The sequence below is a fragment of the Ursus maritimus genome, unplaced genomic scaffold (genome assembly GCF_017311325.1).
Source record: "Ursus maritimus isolate PB19 unplaced genomic scaffold, ASM1731132v1 scaffold_12, whole genome shotgun sequence".
In the NCBI taxonomy this organism is placed as follows: Eukaryota; Metazoa; Chordata; class Mammalia; order Carnivora; family Ursidae; genus Ursus; species Ursus maritimus.
Genome location: NW_024423564.1, coordinates 2436729 through 2444390, shown reverse-complemented (window position 1 = coordinate 2444390; position 7662 = coordinate 2436729). Strand labels below are relative to the sequence as shown.

Sequence of the window (7662 nt, the reverse complement as noted above, 5' to 3'; positions counted from 1 at the left end):
TATATAAATACATAAACAAACAAATATATATATACACATATATATATTCTGGCTACTAATCTTTGACAGTTCTATATACTAATATATCTTATTTATAGATACTATATACTAAAAATATCTTCTCTCAGTCTTCCACAGGTGTCTAGCTTATATTAACTTTTTCTATATGAAATTTTACAATGTTGGTGTAGAAAAATTCACCTCTACCTTATGATATATGCTTTTTTTGGTTTCATTTAAGAAAATGCTTTTCATTCCAATGTAAAAAAGATACACTCACCTAATTCTCATAGCGTTAGAGTATTATGTTTTTCTTTTTTATAGTCATTGCTTTTAGGTCTTTATTTCATCTGGAATTTAGTTTTTGTTTATGGTGTCTAGTAGGGAGCGTACTTTATTTGCTTTCCCGTTGTGATGGGAAGCCTCTATCGTATACCAAATTCCCATGTATACACAGGTCAGTTTCTGAGCTCACTGATCTGTTTTTTTTTCTATTGCTCTTTCAATACCACACAGTTTTAATTAAAACAGCTTTGAATATCTCTTGATGTTTAGAAGGACAAGTCACCCCTGCGACTCTTATTTTTTTCTTTTTCAAAGTTGTTTCAGCATTTTGTGCATGTTAAGTTTATCATATGAATTTTTAATAAGTTTTTTTTTTTAAAGATTTTATTTATTTATTTGACAGAGATAGACAGCCAGCGAGAAAGGGACACAAGCAGGGGGAGTGGGAGAGGAAGAAGCAGGCTCCCAGCGGAGGAGCCCGATGTGGGACTCGATCCCGGAACGCCGGGATCACGCCCTGAGTCAAAGGCAGACGCTTAACGACTGCGCTACCCAGGCGCCCTATCATATGAATTTTTAAAACCAGTTTATCAAGTTTTCTGAAAAATTCTGTCAGAGCTTTATTTGAATTGCTATATTTATATTTATATTGAATTGCTATGAATATAATTGAATTGCTATATATGTAATTATGTACATATGTATATAAACTTGGGAAGATTCAATGTCATAATGTTGAATCTTCTATTCTGTAGTAGACGTCTTCAGGCTTGTAGTCATTTAGCTTTAAAAGAATCTTTTTTACATATTTTACACATATATACAAATAGGGATAATAGTGAAATGAGCCTCCATAAAACCATTATCCTGCTTCAAGTTATCGATATATGACCAGCGCTGTTTATTTACACTCACAGTACCCAGATTATTTTGGAGTAAATCTTAGACATCAGATTATTCCCTATAATAAATAGTCCACTGTGTATCTCTAAAAGATAAAGATTTTTTAAAAGATTTTATTTATTTATTCGACAGAGATAGAGACAGCCAGCGAGAGAGGGAACACAAGCAGGGGGAGTGGGAGAGGAAGAAGCAGGCTCATAGCGGAGGAGCCTGATGTGGGGCTCGATCCCAGAACGCCGGGATCACGCCCTGAGCCGAAGGCAGACGCTTAACCGCTGTGCCACCCAGGCGCCCCTCTAAAAGATAAATATTCTTAAACAAATATAACTACAATACAATTATCACATCTGAAATAAATTAAACAATAATTGCTTATTCCCATCGAACATGTCAGTATTCGCATTCTCCTGTCTTAATACATTTCTAAAAATAGCTTGTTTGAATTGAGACCCAAATCAGATTCATACATCACAAAACATTGGGCTACTTTTGTATCATTATGAATTCATGGATTTAACCATATTTTGGTGTTTGGATCCATTACAGTTTTATCTTTATTGGTACTCATATTGTCTCATCTTTGGGCAGTGGAAACTTAACTCAAATTGGCTCCTGAGTTCTTGAGTCTCAGTATTTGGCATGACAATAATACTCTTTAATAGGTTCTTTTCTTTCTAGTATGACAAGCCACTGTAGGCTTATTTTGAATAATTCCTGCCCTAGACCTGGAATCAGCCATTTCTCCAAGGGCATCTGGTTCCTTTTAGTGGAAATGATGTTTAAATGCATAATCTAGACACCAGGAATGTCACTGAGCCAGACTGACCATTGTTTCTAAGCCTTTCAGTAGACGGAGCTAGGGAGTTTTATTTATATGTAATTGAGTAGTATATCAGATATTATACAACTCTCATGTATATTATATATAATTATTATATAGATTAAGTAAATCCCAAGCTCCCACTGATACTTCAAATCCAAATTCAAGGCTATGGAGTATTTACCTAATTTCACCAGTCTTTCATCTGTACCTCTTTCAAACATGCTGAAAATTTCAGTTCTCTGAAATATCAACATAAATACTCATTTAATTTATCCCGTAATATTCCATAGTAACAATACCTAGCCTACCACCAATAAGATTATTACTGAGAATAATTTTAAGATTTTATAGGGGGACAGATTCCCCCCACTTAGGCCATATTCTGCTCAGGATGTAACAAGTCAATCATTTTGTTTTAAGTCACCTGCGATGATTCCCTGTATGGCTGTGCCACCACCTGTATACCCCGTTAGGTTCACTTGTTTCATTTTACTTCTGATTTTTTCTCTTTTTGAGAGAGTGTGTGTGCACACACGGGGGAGAGGGTCAGTGGGAGAGGGAGAGAGAACCTTAAGCAGGCTCCAAGCCCAGGGCAGAGCCCAACGTGGGGCTCAATCCCATGACCCTGAGATGAAGACCTGAGCCAAAATCAAGAGTCAGATGCTTAACCGACTGAGCCACCCAGGTGCCCCTCATTTTACTTCTGATTTTTAGAGACTCCTTTTAAATTTATGTAATTTTGTTTTATAATTATGTAAAACACGTGTGGATCCAAAGCCAATGCAGCAACGTGAGGTAAATTCAGAGAAGTCTAGCTTGTACTCCTGTCCTCTCCACACTCTTCCCTTCCTCCCTTGGTAACAGGCACCCGGTTAAACAGTTTATGGTTTATCTTCCCATTTTAAAAAATTAGAAAACATGCAAATGTATTAGTATCCCTCCTTTCTTAAGTGAAAGGTGATATAATACACATATTTTTCTCCACCTTGGTTTTCTCCACTTAACATTGTGCTAAGACAATTTTTCAGTACTGAGAAACAGGCAAGAGTCTGGACACTGTCTAGTAGACCTTGAGGCAGGATTGTCTGATTTTATGAGTGCACAACTTCGATGACTTCACATTGACTGGCTAGTTTACAACTCTGTAGGGAGAGTTAGGTCGTAAAAAATTAATAACACGCCTGGGTGACTCAGTCAGTTAAGCTTCTGCTTTCAGCCTGGGTCATGATCACAGGGTCCTGGGATCAAGTCCTGCATCGGGCTCCCTGCTCAACAGGGAGCCTACTTCTCCCCCTGTCTGCCTCTCCCCTGCTTGTGCTCTCTTTCCTCTCTCCCTCTCTCTGAAAAATAAATAAGTATAATCTGCCAAACATGAATAACTATGCAGATGATTCCTATACATAGCAAAGCAAATGAGTTGTGTCTAGTAGATGCTACTGAATAGAGAACGTAAATAGCTGTCTCTTTAATTCTTATTTAAACCGGCTTTAATATCTTACTAAGATCCCTTATCAATTGATGACTTGAATAAAATGTTGACACGTGTTCATTTTATATTCGTATAAGTCATACTCTCAAAATTTCGGAAACCACACTTCGGCAATTAAATCCTGAAATGACTCAACAGTACTATATATAGTCCTCATTTACTTTTATGGCCATTTAGCATCTTTTGAACAATCTTGTTATGTTTGGAAAATTTCCCACACTATAATTTTTTTTTTAGGCTCTAAAACTGTGGGAAATAAATTCTGTTGTTATAAACCAGTTCGTGGCATTTTGTTGTAGAAACCTGAGCAGACTAAGGCATCTGTCCTCACATATGAACCTCATACTTAAAGCACCTAGTTTTCTTCGTGTTTCCAGAACATCTATGCTGATCATCCTGTGCACTTCATACTCACTTTATTATTACAACAGTCCCGGCTAACATTTGCTGGATGCCAATTATGTGCCAGTGTGTGTGCCATACTCTTCATGTATGATTATTCAACCTTTACAACACAACGAATTAGATACAATTACTGTCCTCATTTTACAGAGGGAAAATTCAAGTTCTGAGAGGTTATAAAACTCGTCCTCTGTCAAGAGGAGACAACTGGTTGCTGACCTGGGATTGAACCCAGTTGTAAAAGTAGCGCTTTTCCCACTGTTGTTTTGCTGAGTAGGGAGCCCAATGCGAGGTTGCCAGATGTGGGTTCGATCCCAGGACTCCAGGATCACGACCTGAGCCAAAGGCTGACACTTAATCGACTGAGCCACCCAGGCGCCCCTAGAACAGACCTTTAACTCTCAGCCTCTGCTCTAGTCAAGCTGGTCTTGTGGGCCTCCCCCATCGTGTGGTCATTCATATCTTTCTTGAAATGGCTGTCTCCATTCCTTGACCTCTCTATCTTGCAAGACCTACCTCAAGTATTGCCTTTCCATGGAGTCTTCTCTAATCATCTCTCTCATCTTTCTTTTCCATATGCTTTTATGACACTTACAAATTATACCACCCAGTTTGAACTTACTCTGTATCTTTATGAGACAGTTTTATCTCACGAGCTAACTGGAGAATACAGAATCCTGTATTACTCATCTTTGTATTGTTCTGTGGCTTAACACACGTTTAGTCTGTAACACTTATATTCGTTGGATTGATTTTCATAATTACATCTTCTGTATGTTTTATCTTCATTTCTGATTCATTCTCATTTGGCAATGGCTCCTGAGGCTTTTTTTTCCCTGAGGCTTTTAGCCTCAGGTTTCTCTGCTGCTTTTGTTCTCCTGGTATATAAAAGTCTATAAAAATATAGTGTTTATTTATTTATTATTTTTTAAAAAATACTTTATTTATTTATTTGAGAGAGAGAGAGCACAAGCAGGGGGAGAGGCGGAGGGAGAGGGAGAAGCAGACTCCCCGTGGAGCAGAAAGCCCAATGCAGGGCTTGATCCCGGGACCCTGAGATCATGACCTGAGCCGAAGGCAGACACTTAACCAACTGAGCCACGCAGGTGTCCCCCCCAAAATATAGTATTTAAATACATCGAGGGAACATGTTATTACATAGTCTAACCCATGTACACTTAATGCATTTTATAAAATTAAAAATCATTCTGCAACATTCTACAGCTGTAAATTGGGTTTTTGTATGGTAACTTCCTTTGAAATGGGACACCCTTGCTGTTGCAAATTTACTTAACTGCCGATGGTCCGAGACTTACAATTTTTCAACTTTATGATGGTGCAAAAGTGATAGGCAATCAGTAGAAAACTTGCTTCAAATTTTGAGTTTTGCTCTTTTCCTGGGCTCGCGATACGTGGTGTGATGCTCCTGGCAATGCTGGCCAGCTGCAGGGAGACGCAGCTGTGCGTCAGCCGCAGGGTCACGAGGCTGAGCGACCAGTGCTCTTGGAACCACTCCGCACCCACACAACATTTCATTTCTCACTTTCAGTACAGTATGCATTAGGTGTCCGACGCTTTATTATAAGATAGGTTTGTGTTAGACGTTGCTACGCCGTTGTAGGCTGATTCGAGCCCCGAGCACGTCGGAGGTAGCAAGGCTAGTCTGTGGTGTTCAATAGGTTAGGCTACTAAATGCATCTTCAACTTACCAGACGTTTATGCGGATGTTACCCCATCATAAGTTGAGGAAGATCTGTAGAGAGATTAAAAGCAAACAAACCCCAAGGATCTGCTGTCGTACATTTCTGTATCTTACCCAGAGTGCTGCGTCCCTTCTAACACAGATGATCGCATATGAAGAAACATCTGAATGATACGGAACAGGGAAATGAAAGCAGAATAAGGAAGCTTAGTGCCTTCTCCAGGTTTTAAAGTCACCCTCTTTTAGCCCCCCACACCCTCCAAGTTAGCTGCTTCAGGTTTCTCTGAGGAACTGTCTTACTTAGTCTTAAAGAAAAGGGCTCTGAATTTTAGGATCATACTGATGTTAATTTACCCTCAAGTGATTAACTTTGTGCTGGGAATTTAATAACAGACATCATTTCCATAGTTAAAATAGCTCACTTATGGGGCGCCTGGGGGGCTCCATCGGTTAAGCGTCTGCCTTCGGCTCAGGTCATGATCCTGGAGTCCCGGGATCAAGCCCCACATCGGCCACCCTGCTCAGTGGGGAACCCGCATCTCCCTCTGCCCCTCACCCCGCTCACACTCTCTCACGCGCGCTCTCTCTCTCAAGTAAATAAATAAAATCTTAAAAAAAAATAAGTAAAACAGCTCACTTATCACTGACCCTTCTGCCCAAAAAATACACAAGGATGAGATGAATACCCTTAAAAGAGTATAGGAGACTAGAAAATTAATTACCTTTATGTTAAAATTATCCAGTTTACACTTTGAGGAATGCAAACAGGCCTCTCAGCTCCTCCCCATTCGACAGACAGCTGCATCTTCTTGTGCAGCGCCAGCTGCGTCCATCCCCGAAACACAATGGCGTAGGTCAGAATAAACAGATTTGGCTCTATTTGGCACCTGGTCACCAGGGCTGCTTTTAACTCTGGCAAGTGGGTACTGTTGCCTTTAGCAACCCCTTCATTGACCTCAACTACACAGTCTACATGTGCTGGTATGACTCCCCTCCTGGCTAAGTCAACAGCACAGTTAAGGCTGAAAACGAGAAACTTGTCATCAATGGAAAGCCCATCTCCTATCTTCCGGGAGAGAGAGCCACCACCATCAAATGGGGTGATGCTTGTGCTGATCATATTGCAGAGTTCACTGGGGTCACTGGGGTCTTCACCACCATGGAGAAGGCTGGGGCTCACTTGAAGGGTGGGGCCGAGAGGGTCATCACTCTTCCCCTTCCTGTTAATGCTCCCATGTTTTTGACGGGTGTGAACCATGAGAATCATGACAACTCTCTCAAGATTGTCAGCAGTGTCTCCTGCACCATCAACTGCTTGGCCTCACTGGCCAAGGTCATCCAGGACAACTCTGGCATCATGGAGGGACTCATGACCACAATCCATGCCATCACTGCCACCCAGAAGACAGTGGATGGCCCCTCTGGGAAGCTGTGCCGTGATGGCCGACTGCATCTCTGCTTCTACAGGTGCCCCAAGGCTGTGGGCAAGGTCGTTCCTGAGCTGAAGGAGAAGCTCACTGGCACAGCCTTCCGTGTCCCCATCCATGAGGTATCAGTTATGGATCTGACCTGCCTCCTGGAGAAAACTGCCAAATACAATGACATTAGGAAGGTGGTGAAGCAGGCATCGGAGGGCCCTCTCAAGGGCGTGGCGGGCTACCCTGAGGACAAGGCTGTCTCCTGCGACTTTAACAGTGACACAGCATCTTTGATGCCGGGGCTGGCATTGCTCTCAATGACCACTTTGCCAAGCCCATTTCCTGGTATGACAATGAATTTGGCTACAGCAACCGGGTGTTGGACCTTATGGTCCATATGGCCTCCAAGGCATAAGAGCCCCCTGGACCACTAGTCCCAGTGAGAGCAAGAGAGAAAGGCCCTCAGCAGCTAGGGGAATCCTTGCCCCAACTCATCCCCCAACATGCTGAGAATCTCCCCAACTCTACACAATTTCCATCCCAGAACCCCTGAAGAAGGGAAAGGGCTTGGGGAGCCCTACCCTGTCATGTGCCATCATCAATAAAGTATGCTGTACCCAGCCAAAAAAAAAAAAAAAAA

General features: G+C 41.5%; 1 pseudogene; it reads left to right on the top strand.

Annotated features, from left to right (window-relative positions):
* Positions 1-6449: 6449 nt before the first annotated feature.
* Positions 6450-7638, top strand: LOC103667538 (annotated as a pseudogene).
* Positions 7639-7662: the final 24 nt, after the last annotated feature.